General features: G+C 38.5%; 2 protein-coding genes across 3 annotated transcripts in view; both read left to right on the forward strand.

The window, feature by feature from the left end:
• Window positions 1-17,500, forward strand: part of LOC135207569 (small ribosomal subunit protein uS7m-like) — a 143,196-nt gene that overhangs the window by 3,817 nt on the left and 121,879 nt on the right. The gene's annotated exons all lie outside the window — the stretch shown is intronic.
• LOC135207567 (uncharacterized) overlaps window positions 8,924-17,500 on the forward strand; it is a 75,066-nt gene continuing 66,489 nt past the window's right edge. Inside the window, exons 1-2 of one of the 2 annotated variants that reach the window (XM_064239404.1) lie at window positions 8,924-8,996; window positions 12,385-12,559. The gene's annotated coding sequence lies outside the window, so the exon portion shown is untranslated. The remainder of the gene's footprint in view (window positions 8,997-12,384; window positions 12,560-17,500) is intronic. The other variant, XM_064239403.1, reaches the window with a different exon arrangement.

Genomic DNA, 17,500 nt, shown 5'->3' on the forward strand with positions numbered 1-17,500 from the left:
AGGCGCAGAGCGCCTCGAATACTCCTGGCTTTCAGCAGGCGCCTGGCGCCTGGCAGGCGCAAAGCGCCTCGAATGCTCCTGGCTCTTAGTAGGCGCATTCTGTTCATAATACTCCTGGCGCGTGGTAGGAGTATTAAATTCCGCATATTCCTGGCGCCTGGGAGGAGTATAAGCTTCGTAATACTCCTGGCGCCTGGGAGGAGTAACTAGTTCAGAATACTCCTGGTGCTTGGGAGGAGTATCCGTCTGATGTTTAGTAGGAGCTTTCCGTCTTATAAGTGCTCTACTCCTAACAGGATCTTCCTCTTCATCCAGCTCTTGGTGCTTGATTGAAGATCTTGAATGTTGTCCTGGCTCGTTACGCCTACTCGGAGTCTGGCTTCTGGTTGGCGCCCTACTCTTGACAGGAGTAGCTTCCTTTCCTACCTCTCGCCTGTCTAGCGCACCGCCCCCCCCAGAGATGGCCGCCTGAGCGACAACTCCCCTGAGGGATGCGTCGCGCCTGGCAGGAGATAGTTCTTTCGATCTTTTAATAGGAAGCCTATCATCCTTCTTACGAGTAGGCTCCTTATAACGAGTTCCTACTAGCAAGGCTAATTGCTCTTGCATATTCTTCAAGATTCTCTTGGTTGAGGAATCTTCCGATTTAGGAGAGGGAGATCTGGAAGGCGCTCTAGGATCTCCTCCATTCTCAGAGTCTGACCGTATTCTCGCCCTCTTTACTACCGAAGGCGCTCCTCCTTCTGAGAAGCGCTCGGTGACTCGAATTGATCTCATGTTCCGCAGGCGCCTGGCGCCTGGCAGGCTCTTGCATACTCCTCTTCAAAGGACGGGAAAGATTCGACTCCTTCCACCCTCTTCTCGAGAAGGCGAACTCGACGACGAAAAGCACTCTCGTAGGACTCTTATAGCGGTCTTTAGCAGTCGATACGATCGATTCTGCCGAAGGGACGCCTGATCGTTGGGATTCTCCACAACCCCCGTACGGCTTTCGACTTTCCTTCTCCTCCGGCCAGGGAGCTTGGAAGAGGTCTAGGCCTGGGAGCGTCGCAGAGACGACCAGACGCCCCCTCCACTACACTGGGGACACTAATATCACTGTCACATTCACTTTGCTTACCTTCCAATGCTGCGACTTTTTCCTGCATTTTCTGAAGGGAAGCTCTAAGTTCTGCTATTTCCGAAGCCGAACTAGAGGGATTAGCCATTTGTGAACGGGCTGAAACAGAATGTTCATTATCATCATAGGAAGAAGCTCAGAGCTAGAAAGTAGATCGTGAGAGGCAGACCTTCTATGGGTTTTCTTCCTCTCTCTATCTCTCTCTAACTTCTTCAAGTAAGAAGCTAGATTCTTCCACTCTTGTGCACTCAGATTCTCGCACTCATTACACGTATTCTCAATTGAACATTCAACCATTCTACACCTTCTACAACTAGTGTGAGGATCTACCGAAGCTTTCGGAATCCTCACCTTACAGCCCTCATTCACACACACTCTGAAACTAACACTAGAATCAGACATATTCACAAAATCCAAAAACCAAGTCCAAAAACAGTCCACGATAGCGAATGCCAAACAACGATCCAAGTACGTCACCAAATATCAGCGATAGATGATCAAAAGCTTTGCGAAAAACGAAATTCTAGTCAGGAGGAAGTAACAACAATGTTGATACAGCCGGCGACAGAGAGATTATGATTAGAAAACGGGAATAGTTTCCTAGCCCTGCCACCCAGAGCAGGGCGTAGATCACCTGACCTACCTGTAGCGAGTGCCGCGAAATTTGAAATTCTGTCGGGAACGACGGAGTCTATAGCTATGTATATATCTGACAGGTAAGTTGAATGTATGAAAATGTTATTGTTATAATACAATTAAGTTTGTTCATACTTACCTGGCAGATATATAATTAATTTAAGTGCCCCACCCACCTCCCCTCAGGAGACAGTGGTACTGAGAAAATATGAATAGAAAATGGGAATGGTTCCTGATATCCGCCTCCCAGCGGCGGGAATGGGTACTACCACCTGGCCGCCCACTGCGTGTGCCGCGAGTTTTGAAATTCTGTCGGACTTCAGAAAATACAGCTATATATATATTGCCAGGTAAGTATGAACAAACTTAATTGTATTATAACAATAACATGTTTATTTTGGAGTTGGAAATGATGGAAACATTTTGAAGAAGGAAAAGGCAATATGCCATGTAAACTTTCCATTTCAGAGATTAACATTAGCAAAAGGTTTTAATAGATAGCCAGTAGTAATGTTGGGACCCATGATGAATCAAAAGGTAACTGCGTATAGAGTTGATACCACTGAAAAAGCAAACGAAATGCGCGCAAGGTGTACAAGACACAACACATTTTTGAATGTTTGTAATCATTAGTTGCGGACTTTAAACAATGCTGAGTGGCGTCACCAGTGTTACCAACCGTTTTGCTAAATTATGCTAGTCGGTCCAAGCAAGAATTTATGCCAAATATGGTGCAATTTTGTGCCAGAATTATGCTATTAATCTATCATTATCTCATTTCTCTAATACATTTGAGCTAAAACAACGATGTAATGGAAATTTAAAACATTTATATATTAGGTGAAATGATACAATGTGACGAACAGACAATATTATAACTAATAATTTGATTATCTTTACATGTTAGGAAACTCGTAATAAAACACCATTTTTCTTTAATAGATCACATACGCAATCACTAGTACACTATTTGATATGCAATCACTATTATACTATTTGACAAATGTGTGAAGATCACACATACAAATGTGAAGAAAAACAACAAATTTTACTTATTACTGCATCATTATCATGCCACGCAGAACCATTTTTCTTTAACAGGTCACCACATAAACAATTAATAAATACTTGAAAATGTGTGAAAATTACTTCAAATATAACATTTTGTTATTTACTGATATTTACTGAAAAATTAAAACTAAAAAAAAGGTAAACAAACAAACCAGTCTCTACTCAAGAAGAAAAACATACGTACTTATTACTTGATCATTATCATGCCACTGAAACACTATTTTTCTTTAACAGATCACATACACAATGAATAAATCACTTGAAAATTGTGTGAAAATCACTTCAGACATAATTAAAATTTTGATAACTACTGAAAAAATAAACTTAAAGGAAAAAAAGTAATTCTTTACTCATGAAGAAAAAACATTATTAACACTTTACTGATCGTTTGTCATGCCACTGTGGGTATTTATTTATATTCACAAAATTTAACATTCCTTAGTTGGGTTCAAACTTAGCAATTAACTCATTTGTTAGTGCTGCTTTTGAGGCAATTTCACTATGAAGATGCATTCACTATAGCTGTGTATGAAATTGAGGAATTTTCTGCATTTTATTTAAAATTTTAGTGAAAATACATTCTAAAATTGTACTAGAACCCTAAGTGTGAAAGAAATTATGCTAAGCTCCAATTCTTGGGTCAAATTATGCTAAAAATACATGAAACTATGCTACATTTGGTAGCATTGGATGACGCCAACTAGCGGCGGCTGGCGGAAACAGTTTTGTTTACAAACATCATATGGTCGGGGGTCGGAAACTGGTTCTTTGGTTGAAAACAGATACAAAGTTTATTGGAAATTTAGTGGCGAAATCCGATTATGTTGAGTACTAATACGGTCGTGAACCGGGTCTCTACTGTAATTGTGTTATGGTTTCACCAATTAAACATAGAGTGAATCTGAACAACTTTAACCAAACGAACTGGATATTGTTACGGCAGCCGTATCCCTGATTGCGATAGATATTGGTACGGCAGTGAATTGCGCATGTGCAAACCCTTGTTTACCACGGCCACCTCAGGCATAATGGCATATCAGTGACAGCAAGAAAATAACGACCTAGTAACGTGAACCGTGTAATAATACATCAGTTTTTGCTGAAAAGCAGATATTTTCAGGTTTCAACAAGCTGATAAAGGCATTAGACGTCTACGAAGAGTCAAACTTCCTGAAATTGTATATCCGTACGTCACGAACGACCAAATCGGCCCTGAAAAGAGCTCCGAAGAAGAGATTCAAAGAAGATTTGAAGCTTAGTGCGTCCAATACGGGAAACATACTGTTAATATAGACCTGATTTGAATGATTACTTACGATTGATTGGGCCGTTTACTACAGGATCGACTTGGTAGTTTACCTTACTACCATGAATACAGGAGAGCGTGATTTCTTTGTACTTCAAGTCTTCTTTGGATCTCCTCTTTGGAGCTCTCTTCAGGGCCGATTCGATCGTTCGTGACCTACGGATACTATACAATTTCTGGAAGTTTGACAATTCGTAGACATCTATGTATTGCTTTTTTCAGCTCGTTGAAACCTAAATACATCTGTTTTTCAGCGAAAACTGATGTATATTATAACACGGTTCAGAGGAGATTCAAAGAAAATATGAAGTACACAGATAGTTTAGTTTAGTTTTATTTTTCATTATATAGTCGTGATTTTTTATATTTTCATTTACTGTTAAAATGTTTTGGTGCTTATGTGATGACAGTATGGTGCTTCACTTTGACATTTTGAATTGAACATTTTCAGCAAAACAATGCAGTCCGGCTACTATTACAACTGTCGCTGATCCTCTAGTGCCAAACCTAGGGGAAACACCAGCGACTACCAACCCTTATCACGGTGGACAGGTCTTATGCACTCAATATTTAAATGGTGAAACAAGAATACAAATACAACTCCAAGCATACAATTCAAAAGATTGAAGTTTCGTCAACATAATGTGATATATGAAAGCCCCATACGAACTAAAATAAGCATGTGACGCTCTTCGTAAAATATGTTTTCAAGACAGTTTTGAAATCCAATGTGGCGGCTACCGTGTGGATGTACAGGTTCTGATCAGTGACGACAACCATCTTTCCCAGCCTTCCCAGCACTCATTTGAACAATGTTAGCATATATATGTTAGCATATACGTATATGTATTGATCTTACTCAAGATTCCAGTTGTAATCAGCACAATAAAACAACATTTTGTTGCCTATATTACTGAAAGTATGAAACTTTTTATTCCCGGGGTCATGGTTTAAATTGAATTCATTTTTACCTGGTAATCGGTGGTTTTTATCCTTACTGCCATCACAACTGAAACTCCACAGTGCTTATTTGATTGTTATACACATTTTGGTCTCTATTCACTCCACATTGCACTTTAAACAAGTGGTGTTCCTGGTTCCTAAGCGCGCGTGCCACAAACACAGTTACGAACAGCAGACGAAACTGCAAAGTTTTATTCCCTAAATTGTTTACTTTACTCGTTATTTAATAAACTTTACTTTGTTATTTAAAAATTTTAATTTAATTCATGTATATTATCCCTTTTTTGCAACCAAATAACCCCAAAAAATTACAGATATTTCTAAAGTAGATACAATCCAATGTTTCTAACCTTTTCGTACATCTGGCTGCCGAAAACCATAGAGGAACGACTATGGATTATATATATATTTTTTTTTTGCCTTTTTGTTCTTGCTAGCACTTTTCATTGATTTAAGTCTATATTAGTATTCTGAATTTCTTTAATAACTTTATGCCAGAATTAAATGTAACCTTTAATGTTTGCATGCTAAGAATGGCAAAATCATCGTTGCCACATTAGTGGAGGCTTCACACATACGCCGATTCATTATTATAAACTGTTTCCATGAATTCTACTTGTCATAGTAATGCAATAATGATAAAATATCTTTAATATTTATGTATATATACTTCCAATACATAGCCTAATTTCACCAATTTCCACGTTTTGTGTAAGTCTTAAAAAGGAAGGCGAAGGAAGGAAGAAGGAAAGGGGTGGCGGTGGAGGGGGGTGAGAGGGTAGGTGGAGCTTTTTACGCGTGTTCGTATCCATTTCTGCATAATGGAGTTTTTGTCTCTTGGTACAAGGACAAGTGTCGTTATTCTTTACGATTAGTGATTCACGATACCCTTATAAATTATGGCACTGGGTGTAATGCACTATAGCAAAATCTTGTTCTGATACGAGTGTTCGTTACAGGAATAGGTATTGCCCAAAATTGTGCTTACACTGTCGCTGAAACACATAGTAGGTATGCTGCTTAGTTGTCAATCAAGTTTTTTGTAATCAAGTATTTTTTACAAGCTAGCTATTGAATAAATTTGTATTTTTCTCCATCAAAACATATGCCCCTCAATGCTAACTTTCCTCTTTTAATGACTTTCTGGTCATTGCAAATTCGGCCCCATAATTTCTTATGGTGCGAAAACAGAGGCCCAGGGACTGAAAAGGATTGCGTCACACTACGGCGATAATCCGGCAGTAAAACATCTTCATATATCCAAAAAGTAAATAATAGATATATATGCGCATTACGATTATAACAATTACATGAATAGCTGATAATCTGCATGAATAACTGGTAAACTGTTCTGCAAGAAAGTTGAGTAAAGCAATTATTTACAATAGGTACGAAAGCCAAGAAGTCGTGACGTCATAATACAGGACTTAAACGAACGTTCTAATTCCAAAAAATAATTACTTAAATTTGAGTCAGAATCGAGTTACTTTTTCAGTAACGAATATTTTAAAATTAATCATCATAAATATGTAAAATATTGATGTTTTACTATTTATTTAAAAAATTATCGAAGTGCACGCTTCGTCGTCGTCTTCTACCAAAACAGTTGTTTACTAACAAACAAGCTGGTAAGTTTCCGTGTTCCGATTGTTGTGATGAAAGTGCCCCAGCGTCTGTGGGTGCAAGCGGTGTGCAGATTTATCACAGGAAATGGGAAGTTTATTGACACAAGTGACTCCGTAAACATTGGGATGGCGTTAATCTTCTAAATATTTCGAGTTGTAAGTAGAAATGTTGAACGCGTTTTGGCGAGATTTGGACTTCCGTGTACACCCTTTTGACTACCCTTTGTTTAAATCTTAAAATTTGGCCTTAATTTCTAACTTTGGAGAAAATACTTACTTCGAAAGGAGCGTAGAGGTCTTCAGCTCTGTTTCTCACCAACAACAAGTCTCGACTGATGCCCATCTCCGGTGTCAGGACGCGTTATAATGTACTTTTTTGGGGGTTGTACACACTGATCGTACATGGTCCACCCCTATACCATGCGGTTTTTTACCCTAAAGCTCTTAGCAACAGTGTATGGCAACTGCTGCATGATTAGCAAACTGCTGTACTGACAACAAGTCAATAGCGCAATACGGCACCACTGACAGAATCCGACGTAACCCTACTACACTATGGGACTCCTGGTTATTTGCACGGCAGGAAGTCTGAAATTGATATTGGTACGGATACCGTACCAATATCCTGTGCCTTAACCAAAACCTTTCCCAGAGCATTGTGCCCTGACCTAACCAGAACCTACCATCCTAACCTGACTCGGGGCGCTGTTACCTGACCTGTCTGGGGGTGGGGGGGTATAAGTAACAATTTAATATCGAGGGCATGGACTGCCCTAGGCTAGCCGAGTGGTAGGCTGGCAGGTTCAGGTTACTAGGTAGGTAGTAAAGCCTACCCCTGTTAAGCTCCTCTGCATAATAGGCTAGACTACCCATAACAGTGACCTACATTCAAAGTATATCCTTAAGGTTAAGGTCTGCAAAAGAAACTAAGGTAAAATCAATAGCCGCCGAGGCTGCTACCAAGACGGCAAATAGCAAACCTAACCTACTTCGTTGTGATCATTATGGTAGACAGCATAGGTATACCACCTATAGCTTAACATAACTGGGCTACTTACAGTGCCACATTGGTATTCCTTGCATTTGCCTCAAGACTAAGCCGTAAAATATTAGATTTCAGGATTAGAGAACGAATAGTACTCATTTTCGCTACTGCCTGGGTTCCATTTATCTTGTCCGTCTGGCAGTGGCGTCTGGTCAGTGGCGTGAGTAGTAGGAGAAGGGATTTCCCTCTGAAACGGCTCCCTTGCGCGTTCTCGTATTGTTACACTTTCGCTTGTGTTTGTTTACGTTTGTTGCCTTTGTAATACCATATATTCGTTTTTTTTATAATATAAATTTCATCCCATTTCACTTATGTCAACTTTGTTCGTCTGGGCAGATTATTTTTGGTGATGTAAGCTAAGTAGGGCCTCCGAACGGCATCTGCATATTCCATTCGCTTTTGATTTTCTCAATAATGTTATTATTTGTTTCCTTATATGATATAGTCATTCTTTTCTACAAAATAGTTGCATTAAACAGTAGTTTTAAAGTTATTTCACTTATGACTTTTATGTGTGGTTAACTTAAGAGGGATAAAAATACTAGAAAATAAGCAAACGAATTTATTGCGGACGAGATCTTGGTAAATTTAGAGTCCCCGATTTTTTTTTCTTTTTTTTGGGGGGGGGCGGTTGTGGTTGGCGGGTAGAAACACGTTTAACAATACACAAATATTACCATTATTCGCCTAACTAATTTATGCTCATGAAGTAGGAGGGAAAGGAATTGTGGAGAGGTAGGATTGAATCTCACTCACACTTGTACGTAATTAACTCTAGCATTCGAAAGAGAGAGAAGATAGAAAGAGAATCTTACACCCACCCTGACAATTGATTCAATGTGTGTGTGTGTGTGTGTGTGTGTGTGTGTGTGTGTGTGTGTGTGTGTGTGTGTGTGTGTTAATCGATGCTAGCGAAGCAGTGCAGTAATGCAGCAATAAGGCTGTCTAAAAGGAAAAGAGAGAGAGAGAGAGAGATGAAGAGAGAGGATGATGAGAGAGAGAGACGAGAGAGAGAGAGAGAGAGAGAGAGAGAGAGAGAGAGACAACTGCACACTGGCAGGGTTAAATTTAACGCATCAGTGACGTCCCAAAGAAGAATGAATAATTCATATACCCATACCAAGTGTATAAATTCAGATCAGCCTTGTCACAACTCAGAAGGACAAGCACGGCAGAAGAGGCAGGCTCCAGTCGAGCTGGTATAGCAGGCGAAAACAGTGGAGAACTAAGGTAGGCAAAGAAGCATTTATAGCCCTCTGCACGGGACCAAGAAAGGGTCATCCTCATTGGCCGTGATCTATTTCTCCCAAAGGTACAGGCAATGTAAAGACAGGTAGGAGTTGTCCTTCCCGTATGAGAGAGCCGATCACAATCCTCAATAAGCTAAAAAGGTTCCCACATGATATGTGAGAACGAGATAGCAAGCGAAGGGCAGACGAGCCGTCGAACGACCAAAACAAGATAAAGATATAAGCATAATGCCCATAGGCGAGGTACCACCTTAATACTGAAAATCCCGTGTTGGTCAGGTCGGCAACGTGACCTCGTTGTGATTATGGGACCCGGGTTTTTTTCTCGCTACCGGACATCATAATTTCTATGTTTCATGTACTTGGATCTTAAGGCTTTGTAGTGACAAGGGCATCCAAAAAAGTGCAAGGAATTCGAGAAGTTAAGCGGGCATTGTGCCTATTACAATTAAGTATTAAGATGTGAAACTAGTTCACACACCGGGCCCGCCCTCCGTCTCCCCCTGGAATTTGAGATTTCAGAAATTTCAGGGAAATTGCCTGGTATAGCAAACGTGAAAAACATTATCACGTAGTCCTACCCATTGTAGCCGCGAGATTCAGAACCTTCTGAACATCTTGTAACTACCTCAGCTGCATACAACGTCGCACACTGACACAATTCAGTCTTATTATCATGCATTTTCTCTTATTTTAGACAGTTCAGGGATGTTATCATGCATTTTCTGATTTATTTCATACACAGTTTAGACATGGTATACTGTATTTTCTCTTTTATTTCAGACATAGTTAGTTCAGTCATGTTAGTTGGCCTTTTCTGTCTTATTTCAGACGTAGTTCAGTGATGTTATCTTGCATTTTCTCTTTTATTTGAGACAGGTCACACATGGTATACTGCATTTTCTCTTTTACTTCAGACATAGTTCAGCTTTACATATCATGGTAGAACATTCAACACATGCATGTAGGGGATGCTACCCACAAACCATGGTGTCAATAATTTTACACTTTAATCATAGTGATGATGACCTGTTTGTTCGCTTAGAACTCCATGAATTTGGTTTTGAACTGAAGGAAAATAGGTTAGTACTCTAAACCAACTCAAAGAAGTGGCTCAAAACATTTACTTTTGTTCGGATATAATTTGCGATCACTTTTCGATAAAGTCTTGATATGCTTTTACGACCACCACTCTTTCTAGATATGAAATCTTATGATATATCACCTTATTCTTAATAGAAAATAGAGTCATCTTTAATATTCAAATTATATAATAAGACTTATAAGTAAAAGCCAGACACGCATAATAACTCATTACTGAGGCGGTTATAAATATTAATGACAACAAACTGATTCAATGTTGGTGCAAATTGTCTAAAAACAGAAATATGACAGATTCATTAAGCGCAAATCATTGCAACATATTTTACTGAAAAACCGTAGTCAGATCCAGGACTGGAAGACTGCTTGGGTAAAAACAGATTTTGTCGTGCGGTTGTACTTGCACAAGAGTTTCTGCCTGGTCCATTCTTCGGATGTTAGTTTTTGAGTAATCGTAAACGTAAAGTGCTGATAAACCTTGCCTTTTCATGACACCGTAAATATTTAATGGTTCAGAAAGTCCGTCATCCAGCGGTATTCTACTGACTCCACTTAAAGCCGTTACGTTTCATTCTAAGGTTTGCTAATAGCTCAATATGACTTTTGCAAGATTTGCATGAATATGAAATATTGAAAACCACTCCTTGGAATGGCTATTAATAATGTAAACAGTATATACACTCTCGATTGTGTAGTTTCCACTGAAGGCGTCCACGTTTGGTTGCAACCATAGATACTTTCAAAAGAGCAGCGCATAAGATCAACATTTCTTTGTTGGGTTGATGGTATTTTTCTTACTGCGATTTTCTATGATTTCTGACGGTTCTATTTTTTGAAGTAATCAGAGGTCAATTTGATTTAATTTCCGTAATTTAAAAAAAAAATGATGATTCATTTGGGTGCCTAGTCTCTATCACTTGTTACCTCAACCCCGGCAAAAGTAAATACGGAAAATTTAAAAGAGGAATTGCAGAATTTTCCGTAATTATTTTTTTGCCGTCGAAGGCAACTTCGTCATAGTGTCGTGTTGACGTAACAACCGATAGAACACGAAGCAAGCAAACAGACACGACGTTTTGCTCCGTTTACGCGAATGTCAAATCATTTCTATATCCAGCTATGTATCGCAATTATTTTGCGCACGAACCGCAAGGAAGGAAAATTTAAGAAAGGCTATGATACGTCACTGAGAAAATGTTCGTGATCAGACTTAACGAATTAAATTTTCATGCCAAAGTACTCCATTTTCGTGCATCTTTAATGAAGCATAGTTCAAAGAAGCAAAAAGACAAAACGAGAAAGGTCACAATGACGAGTTCAGGTTAGCCCGGAGGAAGCACATCTAATATTTACCAAAAATAAAGGACTGTGCGTATAAATTTTTGCACCATGTAAAACCCCGAAACACGGTTGGATAATTATTTTAATTTTCTCGCCTTCTTTGGCGGTATGAATGCACTAGTCTGTGATGTTACACATTTAATGTTACGCGGTGTATCATCAGCGGCGTACTTGTGTGCTTGGCATTTCATCAGTGGAGGTGCCTGGGTGGGGCCAAGATATATTTTTTAGAGGACAAAGAAAATTGCATAAAACTGATGTACCAGTTCTGTAATGAGTAACATATACTACTCTCGAATGTATATACCCATGTGGATGAAGGAAAATAATAGTATTAGTACTGAGTAAACCTATATTCGAAATTACAGAGCTCAATTTTCAATTGATTTTCAACTCTTACTATTTGCAAATGTATCAAATACTGTGATGTCGATTTCCTCACAACATAATATTCAACAGGAGCCTCATTTTTATAATCAAGGATTGATTTTCAACCATAGAATAATATCCTTGTTATTTAAATATGTTAGAATAGTGTATGCCATCAGTAACACAAGAGACTTAGACTTTTGACTCTCCAAAATCTCTTCAAAATTTCAGCCTATCTCATTCCCTCTTCATCTCCTCTCCCGGGAAATTAGCTATAAGCAACAGAAGCAAATTGCATCGCACTTATTCAGAACTATAGTTTCAGTCACTTCTTACACAAGTTGATAACATTAAGTTGGATTAAAATATCATTTGCCGTTAATAACGGCTCTCTCTGAAACGTGGCTTTCAATTTGTATTTAACATCCGGGTATTAATGGCCTTAAAATACTGATATCATGGGTAATACTAGCGTATTGATCATTTCTGTATCTTGGACGTTTCTTATTCAGTTCTTGACTAAACAGAAGGAATCCCCGTCTTTCTCTCCCTATCAGGTTAATTCCAGTGAGCCTCAGCGTGAACAAAAAAGTAATCACGAAGCTTGCGCATGGCATGAGCAGGAACAGGACTCTGGCAGGCAAACGTCCATTAATTGGGTAAGCAGAAGGTTTATCGAAAGATATTGACCATTAGTGTCTCGGATACCTCAGCAAGAAGTTGTGTGCCAAGGTAAGTTGCTGGCCAACATAGAATAGAAATAGTATAACAGTGGCACTCAGACAAAATTTAAATTTATATATATATATATATATATATATATATAATATATATATATATATATATATATATATATTTATATATATGTGTGTGTATATATATATATAGTATATATATATATATATATATATATATATATATATATATATGTGTGTGTGTGTGTGTGTGTGTGTGTATATATATATATATATATATATATATATATATATATATATATATATATATATATATTATATATATATATATATATATATATGTATATATGATAAGCGAATACCACAGGAAAATGATAGGCAGAAGGTCAGTACCAAGCGCTTGTAAACAAAAAGATGAAGAATGTCACGTAGTTAATTGTCAAAAGGGTAAAAATCAAAGAGATAATCCAGGATAATAGATCACGCGGTCACAAATTAAAACCATAGATTTAACCATAAGGGACACGGAAGCTTAGCCATACAAATTCCAAAAACGTGTATGAAACTGAACATATTAATTTTGTTGCTTATATTTATATATAAAAAAAAGCTAATCGGATTATGAAGGCATTGAATTTAAACAAACCAAGACTTAAAGTTAGAACACTTTTAACTGTGTTGCTACAAGACATTAAGGGTGATCTGAATCTCTCATACGTAAGACTAATGCATTCGATATTTGACCAGTTCTCACTGAATATCGGCGTTGTTTGATTTATTGTGAAGGGGATTTTTCTGTTTGTCTGTAATATATTTTATCACACTTATTTTCAAGGAATTTCATATATGCGGCCAGAAACATACTATCTTTTATACATAGCCATATAAGACTAATGAGATTTGCTCCAGTTAAAGGAATATCATAACTATAATTCTTCCTCGAAAAATTCAAGTAAATAAAGAGACAGTATCAAATCTAGCCATATTAAAGTCAAAATTCAAATTTAAACTATTCAATTTGTTTATATAGTCGACTTTGTTTCTTTTTACATTCGTGTTAGAAATGTTTCCTACCAAAGGTGTAAGAATTTTTACAAGCCATTTAGATAGATCAAATGAAACTGAACCTACTGAACTAATGATTGGTCTGACAGGGTTATTGATTTTGTGTCCTGACCTAACTATATAAATAAGGTAAGGAGGAGCATTCAGGTGTAAGCTGTTCAATTAGATAGTCCAAGCCCTTTAGAATGGATTGAATTTTTTTGCTATAATGCATCACTTTCTTAATTCCCGTATCAATAATCCGGCATCAGATTCTTTCCAACTGTATTTTATTTGTGCCCCGATGCCTGAATAAATAGGGGAAAGCACTTAGTACTGACATATATATATCTGCAAATGATACCATTGAAAAACGTTATGGCTACTTCTTCGGCCGTTTTATGCTTAAGTGGAAAAATTTCTGCTATCCTTTCAAGTTCATCTATTATCACTAACAAGTACTTGTTCGCATATCTAGACTCACAAAAATTCCCTAACATATCCATATGTATTCTCTGAAAAGGTCTACTCGGTATAGGATATGATCCTATTTTGCATGAAGTTGTCCTTGCAGGCTTACATGCGTTGCACACCGTACAATTCCTTACGAAATTTTCCACATCTTTCCCCATATTTTTCCAAATGTATTTAGCACGAACCTCCTCATACGTTTTTTCTATTCCCAAGTGAGGACTACCGAACTTGCAATGAACTATATCCAAAGCCACTGGAATTAGGACCTTCGGAATTACGATCTGTGTCATATCTCCTTTACTTTCACTAGTTCTCAACTTATATTTAATTTTCCTAACCAATAGATTACCTTCTAACTCCAAACCCGAAAAAGGCAGCTTATAACGTTTCCTGACTAATTCCCCTCTTAGAAACGCTTTTGCATCTGCTGAAATCTCGTCTCCATCTTGCCTTTGCTCTACGAGAGGTATATCCCATTATATGGTTTCGCTAGTGATTTGCGCGACTTGGAAACCTTCCGTGTCATGACAACTCCTGCTGAGAGCATCAGCAACGACGTTAAATTTGCCCTCTATATATTTGAGCTTTGCATCAAAATCTTTGATAGTTAAAAACCATCGAGCTCTTTTGGGCGACAAATTTGGTTTTATTAAAAAGATCTGGTCTGAAAAAGCGCCTGTAAGAAACCACGAGCCAAATCAATTGAGCTATAAATATTATGTCCCCCAATTTCAACAAAAAGATCTGGTATGCACGCGACTGGGTAGCGGTCATGGATCGTTTTCTCATTTAAACGTCTAAAATCGACGCATACACGGACCGAACCGTCTTTCTTAGGCACCGCTAACAAGGGAAAGTTGTAAGGAGACACGCTGGGTCTAATGATTCCTTCTTCTTCCCATCTATTAACCTCTTTCTCTACCTGTTCTCTGATTTTGAAAGGTATGCGATATGCAGGAATATAAATAGGTTTTGTGCTACTCTCCAAATTTACCTTATGCTCTAACACATTAGTCAACCCCAATTTATCACCTTGTAAGGCTACCATATCCCCAAATTCTGCCAAGAGCCCGTTTATCGCTTCAACGTGTTTGCTATAATCCGCATTAGCTAAATGTTCTCTGAATGTTCGTTTCCTTGATTGCATTTCTGCCTCCAAAAACTCAGGTTTCCCCTCTACGATAGCCACTGAACCACTATCACAACTCCAATCTTGGAAATCCAATATATATGTGTTTTTCTGGTATCTCCTAACTGTATCATTACAGTTAAGCAACTCTAACCACGTAAACCTATCCTTGGATACACTGTTCACTGATGCCGTGCTAACAATCCCTCTAAGCTTTTCACTATTTTCAATAACACACACATCTGTGGGTTTTCTCATTTTCTTCAATTTAACTTTTACCATAGTCTTTGAACCTGGTAGTAACATAATATCTTCAGATAAAACACCTCTATATTTGTCGATAGTACCTCCCCTTTCCACCGCCCCATACAAATTACTACCTTCAGTATCATCCCCAGCATTGTTAGTATCAGAAATAACATCCATATTAGTATCATGACCACCATTGTTATCACTGTGAACTCTGATAGAACCCCCGTAATCATTTCCCATATCACCAACGTGTGTTTTAATATTACCTTTCTCCATAACACTCATATCACCGCCATTAATACCACCGAGTACCTCTCCTCTTTCAATAACCTCCATGTCCTCCATTCTATTCACGTTCTCATACGGTAGAAAGCTACCTGGTATTCCGACTGTTATCCCATTAGCACCCGCATGGATCGAAATCTTGTGTCTTCTACATGCAGGATGACCCAACAAGATTTTGTTACCTAACGCAATTCCTTTTATTACCAAAAAAGGTTCTGTTAACACTCTGTCACCGAGAGTAAACTGTATTCAAACACAACCCAGGGTATTTAATCTATGGGCTTGCACATCACACACCGTCTCCATTGAGGGTTGCAAAGGGTTGTTGGAAAACATGGATTGATACAAATTATATTCCATTAGATTTATTGAAGCCCCCGAGTCAATAAACACCGGGATATCCACATCCCCTACTGTTCCATAGACTATAGGCTTAGGTTCTGGGGCGTCCCCCACGAGACCACAATGGCATTTACCAATCACCTGTACCCTTTTTGTTGATCGGGCTTCCAAAAATTTCGCCAATCCCTTTGCCCTCTGGTTTGACCTGCCTGGGAAGTTCTCACATTATAATTACCAGAACCTTCGAGGTGTAGGCCTCGCATCTCTCTGTATCTGAGACGGACAAGACTGCCAATAATGATCAGTACTTTTACACATCCCACAATATTTAACCCTACACAATTTCTTTGGATGTCCTGGTTTATTGCAGTTGAAACAGCGCAACTGCTGTTGTTTTTGATCGATCGATCTTTTGTTACACTCAACTTTTGCACACAGACGATGAGGAGAAAGTTCCGTGTCTCTCTGTACTCTATCCCTCGGGCCTGTCCCGTTAAAATTGTGCTATCTACAGTGGGACTTTTAGACCTGTGTTTATCTATTTGGGTATAAAGTAATTCTTCGTCTGAAGCAGGTTCAGTCTTTTCATTAAAGCTATCTACTATCGCATCTGGTACCTCGTGCAAGAGCAGGGAAAAATAGATCAGCTTATGAATATTATTTAGAGAGAGATTATCCCCTGTAACCCATTTAGATGTTTTCAATCTTCCTACCCAATCCGCCACTGCGTCAAAAGTTTTGAACTATGTTCTACGAGACTATTAGTGCCATTCCGTAGTTTATAAAGACCCCGAAGGTCCCTCACCATATCTCCGTGTTCCTTTGAGCCATACGGTGTTTTCAAAAATGCTTGCAAGTCCGTCCAGGTACGACATTTTGTAAATTGGAAACTTCTTGAGCGATGGGAGAGGTCTCCGCTATTGAAATCTAGCATAGCTTTCGCCTCTCAAAATGCCTTTACATCGTCTACTATATTCTTTCCCGCTAAATAGTTATTAACTCCTTCAATAAAGATATTTACAGGCTGTGACAGTACGCCATCTACAATCCCTTTGAATGGGCTAATGCCAGCACTAATGTTCTTCACATGATGTAGTAACGTCATAGGGGTTTTAGTATCTGCCATGTTTCCCTGTTTCCGAAAGCTATTTTGTTCTAAAGCTTCCCTGATCTCAATAACATCAATGTATTTATATACACCAAACCCAATCAAGAAAAATTAACACAAATTTTCCCCCAATAATGGATAACAAAAGGCAAGCGCTCCCCACGCCCAGTCACAATAACAATCGCACGAAAGTAACAATAACAAAAAAAAAAAAACAGGGAGGGGATAGAAAAGGAAAAAGAATGCAAAAATGCTTATCAAACACTTCGCCCTGGCAACCGTTCCTAGTTCTTTCTCTCTCTCTCTCTCTCTCTCTCTCTGCATACTCGCAACAAAATCTTCGC

The sequence above is a fragment of the Macrobrachium nipponense genome, chromosome 32, assembly GCF_015104395.2.
Source record: "Macrobrachium nipponense isolate FS-2020 chromosome 32, ASM1510439v2, whole genome shotgun sequence".
NCBI classification, from domain to species: domain Eukaryota; kingdom Metazoa; phylum Arthropoda; class Malacostraca; order Decapoda; family Palaemonidae; genus Macrobrachium; species Macrobrachium nipponense.